We start from the raw sequence: 17,533 nt of genomic DNA, 5'->3' as shown, positions 1-17,533 counted from the left end.
GTATTGATAAAATTGTACTTACATTTCTTAACAAATTCCATTTTTTTCAGGTTATTCACATCCTTTTTGTTGGATAGTTTGTAAATGTAAATATTGGCATAATTGAATGTTATTTTTTGCACTGAAACAGTTTGCAGTTGTCATTATTTAGTGGCTATCATATTATTATTTTACTGGTCCGGCCCTTCAGATTAAATTGGGCTGAATGTGGCCCCGGAAGAAAATGAGTTTGACAGCCCTGGTCTAAAGGGCTGAAAACGCAAACCTGTGTTTTCTGGTGGCATAGAGTTTCCATCACAGACATGCGCCAGAACAGGAAAACAACACGTGGGATTATTTCCTGTGACAGACCTTCCAGTCACCCTAGCCACTCATATTTACATCCAAGAGTGGATTCAGCAGTTGCCATGAGTCTTATACAGTAGTAGTAGAGCAGAGGAGGCACACTGTGACTGTATTTGGCGTGAGGACACAGGAAGTAGTCCGGTTCTACGCAGGCACGTGGTCTTGGTGGTGGTGCTGCCCCCTAGTGTTCAGACTACATCCACTTTTGCGTGTCCGCCTGCATGCAGATATTTTCCTCCAAAGCGTACGTCTAAACAATGAATTAAAAGTGAGAATACAACGCCACTTTTGCATTTTCAGTTTACATCGTTATCGTCAAAACATGTCCAATATGTTTGATTTAGACTTCAGGTGAAAGGGAGCTTCGTCTACTTTCTGTATTTAACAAGTGACTGAAGCTCAAAGAAATGAGTTGAAACATGGTTCCAATAATATATATAATAGAAGAAGAATAATAATCATAATAGAATAATAGAACAATAGAATAATACTACTAAAATAATAATAATAAACGTGACCTTTGAAAAGAGAGGGATTCACAACAATGATCATACTTCCGTGTGATCCAAGTATATTTCAGTCATTTAATTTTATTCTCAGACAGCTCAATTAAAAAAGGAGCAGTTATTGGATTTCAACATGTAACAATCCAAAATATGTTTGACAGCTTTTGTTCTTCATTCAGATGTGAAAGAAGTGGAGTTTAGTTGAACTGAGCTGAGTGGAAATCTGTGCTCTACCCGAACCCGAACCCCATGGGACCGTTTGTGTTCATTATTTCAGAGCAGATTCATCTGTTTACTGATGAAATGTCAGATTTATTTCCTTTCTAATATGAATATTGATCCCAGTATTGATGTGCTGACTGGCTGCGGTCATCAAATAATCAGGTTACAGCTGAAAATTGTACTTTGATATCACTAAATGAATCTGAATCAATTAGTACTGAATCGAATCCATGTTGGATCGAATCAGATCGTGATGAATTGACTCAGAACCTTATGAATCAAAATCAAATGGATAAAGTAAACTGTCGGTGATCCGCAGGTCTAATTCTGGTGTGAACATTATGGACCAGGTCCGACTCAGACATTAGGAATTACATTTACACTTTGGTTTTGGAGTCATCGAATGAACCTTCGTCAAACCGTAAAAACACCCGTTGTGTGTTTTGTGTATCGTCTTGATCCGATGCAATCTCAGAATATTAAAAAGACAGACCTTTTTCTGTTTCTTTCTAGTAATTTTTTTTTTTGCTCTACAAAACAGAAAAAGAAAACCAAACTATCTTGTAAATTTTTGCTAATCCCTTTTGACCATTATGAAGAGAAATCCATTTCAGTTTTGATTACTGTATTTTACATTTAATAACCATCAGATTTTTATTTTTAATACCCGTTTCTAAAAAAAAACAAAAAAAAACAAAAAAAAAAAAACCTCAATGACCAAAACATACAGGGACTGATGTGCTCATGGAACATCAACCTGGAGCCTTTGCTTTTGAAGAACATGCTTTTTCTCATCTTTAAAGTTCTATGTTTTCATATATTTTTTGTCACTTACAAAACAAAAAAAAAGTCCAATATGTACATCCTCCATTTTCTCCTGCATCCCAACCCTCAGGTCCCTTTATCATGTTACAGAATCAAAGCACGTTTGCTGTTTTCAGGCCAAACTTTGCCCACAAGTCCAGTCGAAGAATCCATGTTTTTTTCTCTTTTTTTTATCCTACATTTAATCTAATCATGCAGTTCAAAAGAAAGAAAGAAAATGGATAATAGTTTTTTTTAGAAATCCTTTGTAGCAGTTGGTCAGTTTAGTGGGAAAGTGTGGTGAATTCCTTTCAAAGCGTGGTGGTGGTCCATCTGGTCTGGAGGACTCATCCAAACCAGGTCGCCAGTTTTCAGCAGAGTCCAGATGGATCCAACAGGAGGTGAAGTGGTGCGATAGTGGACTTATGCCGCATTTCCATTACGTGGTACCAACTCGGCTCAACTCAGCCTGTTGCGTTTCCATTACGAAAAAACCTGGAATCTGGTACCCGGTACTATTTTTTTGGAATCTGGTACCCCATACTATTTTTTTGGAATCTGGTACCCAGTACTAGTTTTTTGGTGTCACCTCCGCCGAGGTTCCAAGACTGAGGACCACATACTAAAAGGTGACGTGTAACACTGCAGACCACTGATTGGTCAGACAGTTGTCTCTGTGACCTGCCCTTTTACAAAAAAACAGATGCAGAAGTAGGGATGGGAATCGATAAAAATTTAATAATTCGTTAATAATTCCATTATCGATTTAGCTTATCAATCCGATTCCTTATCGATTCTCATTGGGTGAGGGAATAAAAGAGTACAAACGGGTGTGTTTGCATTAACTGTCTTTTATATTTCCATCTGCACAGAAAATAGAACATATACAGTATGGACAAATAATAAGAACAGATGATGCCGGGCCCGGTTTGGGTGTGTGTGGGGGGGGGTACAGTGAAAGTGAATCTCCAGACTCTTTACTAATTCCTCTGTTGCCACATTTCCACTACGTGGAACCGGTTCGACTCTACCCGTCTCCTGTTGTTGTGCACCTCATTTCCTTTCCTCTACCTTCAGAAACTTTTATTTGGGTGTGACGTTTGTTGCCCGCACCGGAACTGGGCCCGGCGTTCACTCTGCCGCTACATTCACAAGCGTTGCTAAGTAGCAAATCAAATACATGACATTCCTGTAAATGAATCACATGCTGTGGATACATGTTTGAGCAGATTGGAGGGATTCCACCCTTTAGAAGAAATGGAAGCTTTGACAGTGTTCAACTGGACCTGGTGTGGTCTGTTTGGACCTGGTGTGGTCTGTTTGGACCGTTTCTTCCTGCCTCAACGCCATGTTGGCCACGTTCTGACCAAAACAATGCAGCGTACGCGTGACGTCATTGCGCATGCACAACGAAGGTGGAATCGATAAGCAGAATTGTTAAGGCAGGCAAACGATTCCAAGCTACTGGGATCCGAGAACTGGTTATTTTGACAACCGGTTCTCGATTCCATCCCTATGCAGACGTTTACAGTAAATCTGTCGGTAGGTGAATCCACTGATGACAGGCTGTAAAACTACACCACAGTCGGTCAAGATTTAGTCTTTGGTGGCCGACGTAAAAAATCAACATGAGTTTGACGAGACAACACGCAACCAGCGAGTTTATCAGTGACTCTGAGCAGATGACATGGAAGTAACGTGCCGCATCGCTATGACGACCCGGTACTGCAAAGTGGATAGTATCTTGTGATGGAAACGGTCTGGAATAGGACCTGGTACCAGAGTGGAGTTGAGCCAAATCGAGTCGAGCCGGTTCCACATAGTTGAAACGTGGCATTCCAGCTGGTCGTTGGGGTCAGGAGTTGTTGCCGGAGCGTGTTCATCTTCATACAGGCCGGTCCACGGCGTACTGGCAGGGGCTCAGGTTGGACACGGGGTTCTGCACGGCCGGGTAAGCGAAGTTGGTGTGCTGCTTGGCCTTGAGCCGCAGGCTGGCCAGGCTGGAGTTGCAGGTGTCTCTGTACATGTAGGGGCTGGCGCTGGTGGCGTAAGGGCAGGTGGCTGCCGTCACCGCTACCGAGTTGAGCGCCGTGGGGCTGTTCAGGTTGTTGAGGTTGCCCAGGTTGTTGAGGCCCGCAGCGGGGACCCCGGTCACGGCCGAGGGCACCATGCCGAGGCCATGTTCATGGAGGGGATGGAGCTGGGGGGGGAGAACATGGGCTGGGAGGACAGCGGGCTGACGTTCATGGAGTTGAAGAAGGGGAAGCTCTTGGCCGACAGCGGGCTGCTGGCCAGGCTCTTGGTGGCCCAGTTGTTGTAGGAGTAGCCCGTGTACATGTCGTCGTACGGTTGCATGAGTCCGTTGAACTGGGCGCCAAAGCCGTTTTTACACAACTCTGCCTGTTGGTTCCTCACGCTTTCTCACTTAGCGCGTCGTTTTTTGAACCAAACCTACGGAAGCAAAATACAAACATCTGTGAGGGACGAAGCTCAAGTTAAAGTCCTCATGTTCAAGGTTCAGTGTGTGACATGTAGGCTTAGGCTGAGGGTTAGGGTCTCTTGGTTTTAAAATTAAGGCCACCAAAAAAATAAAAGCAAAGGCTGAAAATTTTTAAGGCCTTCAGCTAATGTGGCTAATGCTAACGAAGGAACCCACCGGAAGTGGAGTTCGGTGCGCTAAAAATAAAGTTATTCTAAAAATATATAGTGGATAAATTTTTAGGCTGATCTCTTTTTTTCTTATAGTGGTTAATTTTTTAGCCTGTTGTCTTTTTTCTTATAGCGGATAATTTTTTAGGCTCTTCTCTTCTTTCTTACAGTGAATAATTTTTGGGGGCTGTTCTCTTTTTTTTCTTATAGTGGACAATTTTTGGGGCTGTTGCACCTCTGGGCCACCGTACTTCTCAACCTCAAAATTAAAACTGTCAGTGTTAGAAACAGAAACACAGACTGAAGTCCTTGTGAAAAGGTTCTTTGTTATTCCTCTGTTTCTGACAAAGTCAATTAAAGTTCAAATGTGAAACACATGTTAAAGTCTCCTAACCCCGTCCAAAGGCTCCCAATAATAGTGTGTGTTTCCCGAGTTTTCAAAGACATACTGAACTCTAAAGTTGAAGTTGAAGTGTGTCATCAAACAGTCAAATAAGAAAAGGCTCATTAAACTAATCACACACTTATTTGAGTAGTCAGATCCCAATGAAATTAAATATCAGGGGGGCACATTTCACATTTCCTGGTCCTATATTGGACGATTTGAACTGGATTAAAGGGGAAAATGTAAAATGAAGGTTTCAGAAATGAAAATGGTGCCAAAGTCCTTCTGGACCAGTCTTACTCTACTGAATACAAAGTTCAAAACTATACATGAAAACAGAATTTAATGAAACAACAAACACAAAAAAAAACAAGTCCAAAGAATAATGGACTTTTGGAAACAGGATTTCATTTCATGTATTAATGTGTTTTCACTTTCTGGGTTTCCAGAATTTCATCATAATACTGGAATAACTCAAAGACTCCACTGCCCACAGACCCTAACCCTAAAAACCCTTAAACTTAACCCTAAACCCTAACCCTGACCCAAACCCTCTGTTTTGATATTGGTTTAATACAGCGGTTGGTGGGACTGCAGTCATAGTTCTGGTTCTGACTCACTGGACTTTGTACTTTATATTGTTTGAATTGAGCCACATTTCTGTTAAATATTGTGAATGAATCTTATCGTACATGGTCTGATTTAGTTTTAAATACTGAACGTTTCTGAAAACTCTACAGTTTATTTCCATTCTAATTTTGAACATAACCTGTCAAATCAGGACAAAACAGAAAAGTACGTTTGTTTTCTGCCTTTTGATGCATTTCCATTGACACTGTTCCTCAAACCGCTGTAAACTCACAGCACCGCGCTGTGAACGCAGACTATTCCAGAATTTGGACTCATTTGGATGTTTGGTGTTAAAGACAAATTCATACCAAAGTGAAGGAATGTGGACGCAGAACTGGATCAGCTGCTCAGACCTGCCACAACGTCCAGATGTCAACATTTCATTTTTGTGACAATTTCCAAACAGTTTTTTTCTTTTTGTTAGGGTTAGGTTACCACACACCTGATTCAAATGATAAGCCTATCATCAAGCTCTGCAGAAGTCTGAGAATGACCGTCAGGTGGACTGGAAGAGGGAAACATCTAAAACTTGTGGGATACTGGCCCTCGAGGACCAGGATTGGACACCCCTGAACGAGGGGCTGATCTGGGTCCAGTCACAGGAGGAGTCATCAGTACCTTCTAGGACTAAACTCCTCCATTGGTACATTTCCTTTGTCTAGATCACAGGTGTCAAACATGCGGCCCGGGGGCCAAATCCGGCCCGCCAAAGGGTCCAATCTGGCCCCGGAAGGAATTTGTGAAAATAAAAAATTACACTGAAAATATGAACACTCAAGGATGTTAGAATCATTTTGGGTCAATTCAACCTCAAGTGGGTCTGAGCAGTAAAATACTATTATAATAACCTATAAATAATGAAAACTACAAATTTTCTCTTTGTTTTAGTGTAAAAAAAAAGTAAAATTACACTAAAATGTTTACATTCATAGACTAGCCTTTTACAAAAAATGTGAATGACCTGAAATTTCTTCAGAGAAGTCTGTGGAATTGTATCAATATTCTGCCTGTTATTAAATGTTTTATGTATTTGGAGATCCACTGTGATCTGTACGTTGTAATGCATATTTATAAATGATAGACTGAGGTGTAATATTGTTAAAAGGCACTTACTTTTCTTGAGAATTTTCAGGTTCATATTTGTTCATGTTATGTTCAAGTACGGTTCGTAGATGTCAACATTTTCATCACAGAATTTGACTTTTTTTCTCAAAAACATAGTAAAATCTTTGGAGTTAACATTATTTCAGTTCTTATCTTGTTATTTATATTATTTTACTGGTTCGGCCCACTTTAGATCAGATTAGGCTGAATGTGGAACTGAACTAAAATGAGTTTGACACCTGTGGTCTAGATCATTCCAGTCTTTGTTCCCATCAGTGCTGGTGTATCCCACAGCAGTTTATACAGCAGACTGTCTCCATGACGACAACCAGTAGCACACACTGAACCCTCATTTAAATAGGGCGGTCTCCAAGACTTTGACCTGTTGTCCTTTGTGCAGGAAATCTGAGTTGATCACCTGTGAAATGCAAAGCAATACCACAGGTATTTTTTAGCACGAGAAAACAAATTTGTGCCCGTTATTATGATCTTAGTAAATCTGGCCCCTACCAAGGTTCTAGCAGTTTTGGATTTTTCATTCTAGTTAGTTTGATTTAGTTGAGACTTTTTTTTTCTCTAATTCAGTTCGTTTGAATTCATTTTTAGAGCAGGTTTGATAGTTTGTATTAGTTTTCATTATTTTCTAAATGCTTAGTTTTAGTTTTGTCATAATTTGATCTTTTTTACTGTCGTATTCAAATAAATCCCAGACAGGACTCCACACACTGTAAAAATGATTGATAAAACAGTGAAAAAAGCCTTATTTCTAGAACATTTGTCTTATTTTTCATCTAAATAGAAAAAATTCTTGCCAAAAAACTTGTAAAATAAAAATACTTCTTGTCTCTTTTTCTTCCTCCTCTTTTCCGTATAATATCCAGTCTTATTTTCTTCGTACCAAGGTTTGTTCATAATTTTCCAAACGATCCCATCAGAGGATCCAGATAGTTTTCCTCCTGTTCCACTCAAACTGAGGTTCTAATAGTTTTAGAATTTTCATTAGTTTAGTTTTATTTAGTTTGAACTTTTTTTCTCTAATTCAGTTAGTTTTAATTAGTTTTTAGAGCAGGTTTGATTGTTTTTATTAGTTTTCATTACTTTCTAAATGCTGAGTTTTAGTTTAGTTTTAGTATTAATTGTAGTTCAGTGGTCTCTTTTCTCTTCTTCTCTGTGCTCCTATTCAAATCAATCCCAGACAGGACTCTGCTGCTTTAGTCTCCATGTTTCCAGGTAGAGTGGGGACCAGAAGACGACTGGAAACCACAAGTGAACACAAGTGACGGACTGTGATGTGCTGTATGGCGCCAGCAGCTAAAATTGCTTGAGCGAAATAAATCTATTTCATATCAATCTGACATTGACAAAAATGAAAACGAAGGGAATTTTATCCATCATTTTTATCCGTTTGTTAGTTTTGTAAACACACAAACAGTTTCAGTTAGTTGTCCTTTTTTGTTTTAATTCTAGTTTTTATTATTTCAGTTAATGAAAATGTTTTTTCAATTCTAGTTTTTGTCATTTCATTAGTTTTCGTTATGATACTAACCTTTGCCCCTACAGTGTATAATGATGAATTTTTGGTATTATTTAATATGTGTGGTCCTTGTTAGTCCATGTCCATCCTTTTCTGTGTCCATACTCTGTGTCTCTCTGCAAACACAGTGTATCGTCCATCTGTTCTGATTGTAACTGAATACTGTTGATCATCAATGTGAGCATAAAGTGCATGTGTGGGACTTTTCCCTTCCAGTCGGTGACAGGGGAACGCCCAGATCACAGGACAGGAGCTGCCAACAATACAGAGTGTGTGAGTGTTTGGAATAAACGCTGAATGTCAGGGTGATGTGGCTCCTGTGCACCGGCTGACGGGTTTACACCTGATCTGGAAAAATACTGACTGCACAGAAGAGTCCAGAGGAGAGAGGAGCAAGGCATCAGAGCCAGTCAGTGTCCAAACCAAGGTTATTATCGAAAACTAACGAAATGACCAAAACTAGAACTGAAAAAACATTTTCGTTAACTGAAATGAATAAAAACTAGAATGAAAAGAAAAAAAAGGATAACTGAAACTGTATTGTGTGTTTATAAAATGACTAAAACTATAAAAATTATGGATAAAATTCCCTTCGTTTTCATCTTTGTCAATGTCAGATTGATGTTAAATGGATTTCTTTGTCTCTCAGTTTTCTGTGCTGTCTCCATACGACACTTTTTGCTCCGTCACTTGTGTTCACTTGTGGTTTCCAGTCGTCTTCTGGTCCCCACTCTACCTGGAAACATGGAGACTAAAGCAGCAGAGTCCTGTCTGGGAAATTTGGCTCAGTTTTTACGGGATAATTATGTTGTTAATTCAGAACAACAGAGCCGAATTTAAATTTTTTCAGAAAACAGTATCTTGTTAATTCAGAAAAACAGACAAATTTTTTTAAACTTATTTTTCTTGTAATTATGAGATATTATCCTGTTAATTTGGAAGAACAGAGCCAAATTTATTTTTTGTGTGAATGCAATACACTTTTGTACAGAACCTAATAAGGACACTAATAGCATATTTTTAAAAGTTTCCTTAAATAAAACGTGAATTCAAACTGAACTCATCTTGGACCAACTCAAATGCATCCCCGCTTCAGTGTGTGTCTAAGGCAGGGGTCAGCAGCCCTGGTCCTCCAGAGCCACTATCCAGCATGTTTTAGATGTATCCCTCTTCCAACACACCTGATTCAAACGATAAACCTATCATCAAACTCTGCAGAAGCCTGAGAACGACCATCAGGTGCTGGAAGAGGGAAACATCTAAAACAGGCAGGATAGCGGCTCTGGAGGACCAGGGCTGCTGACCCCTGGTCTAAGGTGTGCACTCGTGTCTGCACCTGTATCTGTGTTTTTCCATTACAGACCCAGTTGAACTGGTTCTGTACTGTACGGCCGATATTGGCTTATATTAATGAGCCTAGACCCCTGACCCCGCCCCTTTCCATTCCCCTCCACTGAAAACATTTCTGTGAGCATCCTCTAAAGCACAGGTGTCAAACATGCGGCCCGGGGGACAAATGAGGCCCACTAAAGGGTCCAATCTGGCCCATAGGAGGAATCTGTGAAATGCAAAAAATTACACAGACATTTATGATCCTTTTAGTTCAGGTTCCACATTCAGACCAATTCAATCTCCAGTGGGCAGGACCAGTCAAATTATCATAACATAGAATAATGACAACTCCAAATATTTCTCTTATAAATGTAAATTTTTTTGTGTATTCACACTAAAACAAAGTATAATTTTGCAAAAAAATGTGATAATCTTAACAAATATGAACAACCTGAAATGTCTTAACAGAAGTCAGTACAATTTTACCAATATTCTGCCTGTTATTAAATGTTCTGTGTGTTTGTAGATCCACTGTGATCTGTCAGTTATAACGTACATGTGGAAAAGATAAACTGAGGCAGAATAGTGTTCAAATTACACTGATTGTTTCAGTTTGTTCATGTTATTCACATTGTCTGAAAGGATAGTTTGTAGATGTAACCTGTTCAGAATGTAAATTTACTTTTTCGCTCTAAAACAAACGTTTGGAGTTGACATTATTTATATCTGTTCTTATTTTACTGGTTGGGTCCACTGCAGATCAGATTTAGCTGAATGTGGAACTGAACTAACAGGAGTTTGACAGCCCTGACCTAAAGTTTTCACTTCTTCTGTTCTGCCTTTTTCTGTCCATCTTTTCTCAGCCCCGGGGCCACTCCCCCTCAGACTGGACCACGATGACACTACACTGGACTCATCCAACTGGAACCAGTGCAGAGGGGTTTATTGGGTAATGGTATGTCCCTATCTCAGTCTGACAGAAGAAGTGCAATGTGAAATGAGTATTCTCAGTCATTTTCTGGTGGATTTTCATGAATGAAAAACATTTATACAACTTCATTAAAGTCTTATGTTTATGGAACCACAGCCCATTTGAATAAATAGTCGGAACCGTTCGGGCCGTATACATACTGTATATATATTTAGTCTGTCTCCCCCTGGTGGCCCAAAAGTGCAGCGGCCCACCCAGAAACCTCCCAACTCTGTGCTGATTACCCAGCAGGCCACTGATATTAGCATGTTGACGATAGCATTTAGCTTTGGAGATGCTAGCATGTCTGGAGGCTAATCCAGTGTTTACAGTACCAGATCCAGGCAGACGTCCATCCTCCTCTCTCTCTCTCTCTCTCCTCTCTCTCTCTCTCTCCTCTCTCTCTCTCTCTCTCTCTTTCTTTAACCCTCTCTCTCCTCCTGTCACTCATCCATCCTCCTCTCTCTCCTCTCACTAGTGTTTACTCCTGTTGGATTCTGTTGGTTTCTGTAAATTGGTTTAGAGTCTGATTTCCATCAGCTCAATATGTGGTAATCATGAGATAACTTTGGTATGATTTGGCGCTATATAAATAAATTTGATTTGATTTGATTGATTGATTGATGATTGAGATATATTTATAAGCCAGTATTTTCCTCCTCAGTTTTTGAAGAAAAGTCCTTCATTTACAAACTATCTCTGTATGTATTAAACACACAGTGTAACAAGTGCATTATTTAAATTACAGTTTCCTCAACTTATCATCAATGACAAGACCTCTAATAATAGATAGGGCTATAAGAAATTATCAGTTCTGCAATATATTGCGATATTTTCCAAAGTCTTTCCATAACTTTTTGAGTTCTCTTTACAAACAGACAAACCCTGACGAAAACAGAACCTCCTTGGCGGATGTAATAGATACAATACATGCGAGGGGCGGGGTTTGTTGTGCCTGGCACCACTTGTTTTTTAATTAAATTAATTTAAAGGTTGGATTAAATGATCGTGATCATTGAATCTGTCTTTGACACTCGACCCGTTCATTTCCATGATACTGATCTAAAAGGCGGTGAGTCCAGTGAATCCCCACACTATAAATAAGCCCCAGTCGTCATGAGGGTTTCTATGATGTAAAGTCTTAAACACATGTATGTTATAATGATGGGGAACAAATGGAGCCCTGCGGTCCCCTGTGGCGTCCTGGAATGTGCCTGCACAGGGGTCACAAAGGCCACGCCGTGTTGTCCTTTCCAAATAACAACCAGGAGTGCGTGCTATGTGACCTTTCATCCAGCCAACATTAATTGGATCCATTACGGGTCGGAGCAGCCAGTGGTTGTATTGTCATCGCTCTGAATGTGTCCTCCTGCTGCATTTAGACACAAACCAAACCCCTCTGACCCACCACCACAGAACAGGAACAACTCAACCTTTGGTTTTTTACCAACAAAACACCTACGGCTAGTGACGTTCATTTTGACTTCTGTTTATGTAAATCGGCTTACATGTGTTCACAGCTCTTCTGTGTGTCTGTGTTCATAGTAAATCAGTCTCAGTGAATCCAAAGGAACTTTGTGTTGGTAAATGACAGTTGTTCAAATGGACAGGATTTCAGTTCTGTTCAACATGTTGATGCTCATATGAACTATGTTTTCAGCTCCAAAATGAACCATTTCAGCACAATTAATGCTGTATTTTCATGTCACAAATGGACAAGTTCTATTTGAACTGAACTGAGCTGAAAAACAAATCTTCTCTTCTTTTGGATTCCCCAGTTTTTCTTCCCAGATTCTCTCCTCCATATCACATGTTTTATTTGTACAGGTTCAATCTGGAGTATGGTGCTGATCCATCCTGCTTCTGTTCCACCAATACATACATGAAGAATGGCACACAGCACTGTTTACATCAACACTTTTACAATAAGAAGCATTTTTAGACACAAAGAACAATTCTAGATTGTTCTTTCCTCTTTAGTCTGATGCTAAACTATCCAATAAATAATAGTGCTCCTAGTTTTTGCACAGGGATCATTAGTGTAAACGCTGACATGGCTGCAGAGCATCAGTATGATGGGATCCACAACAACCATGTCACATCCGTCCACTGACACATTTAGTGTTTTTGTGTCAGCTGGGATTGTTTTAGATCCACAATACCAACATTTATGAAGAAGAGCACAATTAGCAATAGGAAGTCTAGAAGTTTATTCCTAATAAAGTACGGGACTGACCAGAGCATCATGGGTAATGTCACGTCCGTCCACCAGCAAAAGTTTTCACATACACGTGCTATTCCAAATCCAATATTTATGAAAATAGAGCTTCCACTGTCAGAGAATATCAGTAGTCTGTGCACTAATGGATTAGCATTATTTACACACACTTCTATGACTGTAGGACAACTGTTTTTTTTTTTGGTTTTTTTTGACAAAAATGGACACTCATTTGACCCCCTGAGGACATTTTAACCGACCAACAAAACTCCTAAGGCTTGTGACGTTCATTTTGTCTTCTGTTTATGTAATTATACTTTTCTTTTTTTCTTTTGTTCAGACAGGTCTAGTTTTTAGATGTTTCCTGTTTGACAGTTTCCACTGTGACTCCAGTCTTCCTCAGATGCATCATCAGACGTGCTGCTGACGTGTCATCCCGGTTGATGCCGGGACGAGGGGGCGTACACCCTCTCGCGTACCAGGGATTCCCCCTCCACAGTCCACCCAAGGCAGAGGAGGCGGACCAATCAGAGCCCGTCAAACCAACCAGCTGATAAATGACACGTCAGCAGCACGTCAGATGACGCTTCTGAGGAAGACTGGAGTCACAGTGGAAACTGTCAAACAGGAAACATCTAAAAACTAGACATGTCTGAACAAAAGAGAAGTATAACAAAACGCCTCATGGACACAGGAGGGTTCTGTTTGTCCCTTTTAGACCAGCAGGCTCAGATCCCATCAGTCCTTCTCCAGGTGGGTGTTTTGCGTGTTTCGTGCCGTGTCGGTAGCGTACCCACCCTGACCCGGGCCTCGGTGAGGTTGGTCCACACTGCGATCTCCTCCCTGGTGCTCATGTCGGGGTAGCGGTTCCTCTGGAAGGTGGCCTCCAGCTCCTGCAGCTGCTGGCTGGTGAAGTGAGTCCTCTGCCGCCGCTGCTTCTTCTTCAGAGCGCCGTCCTCTGCGCTGGACTCATCCAGCTGGTTCTGGAGGGACTTTTCTGTGTCTGAGAGACGAATGAAGACAGATTCAGTCAGGACAGAGACAAATGAGGCGGAGAGGACAGAAGGATGACTGACAGGGACACCATCAGAGGACAGTTATTTTGTTGTATATTCACACATGCTGTACCACATTTGTCCAGCAGTCACCGCCAAAGCATAACTGTACCCCAGTGTTCTAAGTGTAGGCAACAATTCTGGCCATAGCAACATGATTGTAAGGATACTTTATTCAAAATAACATATCTCCCAAAATATGATCCGATCCTCTTACAGTTTTCACTAGTTTGTTCATGGACCATAAATACAGAAGTGTGACAAAACACGCATTCAGCTGTGTACGGAGTTAGTGTGATGACCAGGACACACACACGCGCATTTTCCTCTCTTATGTCATGTGACGTGCACTGCTCTACACTAGGGTTGGGAATCTTAGTTTTGAGGCCGATACAATACACACTCGATACATCATCTCCAATTCAGTATATTAAAGATACATGTGTGGCATCTCACGATGTGATACAATTTCCACCCAAATCATGATACAGAGCAATTAAACACATTCTGATTCAACACAGTCATTTTGGTAAAAAAAAAAAAAAATGCACTGCAATTCAATGAGCTGATCATTTATTTATCAAATAAAACCATGAGTTTTTCCAAAGTGTCTTTAGTTCAGTTTCAGAACACGTGCCTCACATTCAGTCAGGTGAAAAAGTTCAGACTTTGTTTCCAAAGTCGTTTCTCTGTTTGTTTCTAACTCAACTTCTTGCTCCTTCACTGAATCCATTTGTAATGTAATATATTTGTAATGAAGGTAAAACAGACAAAGGTTCTGTCACTTTAAGACACTTGTGCAAGGTATTCTGGGATACACTGTTGGATCTGTATGACACTGTTTAAGGAAGTATCTGTGGTCTGTACTGTAGTATCTGTGGTCTGTACTGTAGTATCTGTGGTCTGTACTGTAGTATCTGTGGTGTGTACTGCAGTATCTGTGGTCTGTACTGCAGTATCTGTGCTCTGTACTGCAGTATCTGTGGTCTGTACTGCAGTATCTGTGCTCTGTACTGCAGTATCTGTGGTCTGTACTGCAGTATCTGTGGTCTGTACTGCAGTATCTGTGGTGTGTACTGTAGTATCTGTGGTGTGTACTGCAGTATCTGTGGTGTACTGTAGTATCTGTGGTCTGTACTGCAGTATCTGTGGTCTGTACTGTAGTATCTGTGGTCTGTACTGCAGTATCTGTGGTCTGTACTGCAGTATCTGTGGTCTGTACTGCAGTATCTGTGGTCTGTACTGCAGTATCTGTGCTCTGTACTGCAGTATCTGTGGTGTGTACTGTAGTATCTGTGGTCTGTACTGCAGTATCTGTGGTCTGTACTGTAGTATCTGTGGTCTGTACTGCAGTATCTGTGGTCTGTACTGTAGTATCTGTGGTCTGTACTGCAGTATCTGTGGTCTGTACTGCAGTATCTGTGGTCTGTACTGCAGTATCTGTGTCTGTACTGTAGTATCTGTGGTCTGTACTGCAGTATCTGTGGTCTGTACTGTAGTATCTGTGGTCTGTACTGTAGTATCTGTGCTCTGTACTGTAGTATTGTGGTCTGTACTGCAGTATCTGTGGTCTGTACTGTAGTATCTGTGGTGTGTACTGCAGTATCTGTGGTCTGTACTGTAGTCTGTGGTGTGTACTGCAGTATCTGTGGTCTGTACTGTAGTATCTGTGGTGTGTACTGTAGTATTCAGTACAGCTGATCTCGTAAAAGTACATGTTCATAATCCACATGTGTTCTCCTTCTGTGTCTGTCACATACACACAGTACAGTATTCATCTGCACATGCTCAGTACAGTATTCATCTGCACATGCTCAGTACAGTATTCATCTGCACATGCTCAGTCCATGGGTGGAGCTCAGACTGTTAGTGTACAGTGTACACATCCACGGCGCACGTTAACGTGGGTCTGAGGAAAGAAAAACTTTACCCAAATAACAGTAACACTTTTAAATGCAAGTAAAAATATATTCTGTTGAACGGATCAAATTTTATCGATACAAACATTCAATAACCGATGCATCGCGATATCATTCCAAACCTTCATTCACTCTCAGCTTCTGTACCGCTGCACTGGGATCGAGCACGCACGTGCCGGTGTATCGATGCGTATCGGATAATCTTCCCATCCTAGTATTCACACATGCTGTACCGCATTTGTCCAGCAGTCACCGCCAAAGCATAACTTTACCCAGTGTTCTAAGTGTAGGCAACCATTCTGGCCATAGCAACATGTTCATAAGGATACTGTATTCAAATGACATATCTCCTGAAATATCGGTCCGATCCTCTTACAGTTTTCACTAATCTGTTCACTGAGCACAAATACAGAAGTCTGACAACTACAGCCCAGCTGTGTACAGAGTTAGTGTGACGACCAGGACACACACCACACACACGGGCTGTAAGAAATATCAGTTCTACAATATATCACGATATTTCATCTCACAATACTGTATCGACATTAAAAGTACTGAATCAATATTTTTAGGTATTTATTCAAATGCGGATATGGCAGAGGTTCATTTTAATTTTTGTTTTCTTTTTGTTTTTTTTTATTATTATTTAACACAGTTTTATTAAATAATGGTTATTTGAATCCTAAAAGCACTTTTTCTGTCTGAGAAGCAGATGTTCGTTCCTTTGTTGGGATTGAACTCAAATCCTGTTCTGATGTTAGTTGTGAACTAATAGAATCTGAACATTTGAACAGGATCTGAAACTGGAATGTCTGTAAAACAGAATTTCAGTTTGAAGTTTGGGAGTGAGGAAATTTTTTGATATAACATTAGATCAGAAACACCAGAAACAGTGTCATATTTCTGGTGCAGTTCAGTTTTTCCAGGATTTTTGTTTTTCCCAAAAGAAACAAAAAAAACAAAAAAAAATTGCCTCTTAACAGTATTGTGATATTGGTATTGTGATCCTAGTATTGTGATTTGTATCGTATTGCCAGATTTTTGCCGATCACAGCCCACACACACACACACACCACACACACACACACCATGTTTTCCTCTCCTTCTGTCATGTGACGTGCTCTGCTCTACATCCATTCTCTTTTCTATCTGTAAATCTGTTTGGATGCTGAGCCGTGCCTTCAGTAAAACTAGTCCAGAATTAACCTGAAACACATTAAAGCTTCAGCAGGAGGACGTCCAGGTGTGAGGTCAGACTAAAGTTAGCTGAATGTGAAGAACCCATATCTGCACTGTAAAAAAAAAGTCCTGTTGTTTTTACAGAAAAAACTGGCAGCTGTGGCTACTAGAACAGTACACTGTAAAAAAACACATCCAACTATTTACAGAGTAACATGTAGATTTAACATTTAAACATGTAGATGAACTGGTAAATGTTCTGCACTTCTTTAGCTCATTTTCTTCACCTTCATGGTGTCCAAAGCACTTTCCAAAACCCCAGGCCATGGACAATGGACAGTCAGAGCCAGGATTCGAACCACCAACCCTTCGGTTTTTGGACGAGCTGCTACCAACTCTATCACCCATTCATTTACAATTTTACAATGTTACATGTAAAGTTTACTGTTTTTAGACTGTTTATTTAAAAAAAAGAGGCCGTTATTTCAACATGGTCTTGCTATTTAAACGGCACCACATTGTTTTTCAATTTACAGTTTTATTTTCTAAAAACAATAGAAATCCATCATTTCTACAAAATCTGCTTTTGTTCACATACCCTTCCTGTAAAAACTACAGCTGTATTTGATTTAATTTTTAACACAAAAATCTTTTCAAATAAACAACTTTGCTTTGTATTGT

The 17,533-nt window shown here is 40.2% G+C and overlaps 1 pseudogene; it reads right to left on the bottom strand.

Moving 5' to 3' along the window:
* Positions 1–3,491: 3,491 nt before the first annotated feature.
* Positions 3,492–13,910, bottom strand: LOC115434537 (pituitary homeobox 3-like; annotated as a pseudogene).
* Between the last annotated feature and the right edge of the window lie 3,623 nt (positions 13,911–17,533).

This window comes from Sphaeramia orbicularis, chromosome 15 (genome assembly GCF_902148855.1).
Source record: "Sphaeramia orbicularis chromosome 15, fSphaOr1.1, whole genome shotgun sequence".
Lineage (NCBI taxonomy): Eukaryota > Metazoa > Chordata > Actinopteri > Kurtiformes > Apogonidae > Sphaeramia > Sphaeramia orbicularis.
The sequence above is the reverse complement of the archived record's forward strand: the minus strand, read 5'-3'. Positions and strand labels throughout refer to the sequence as shown.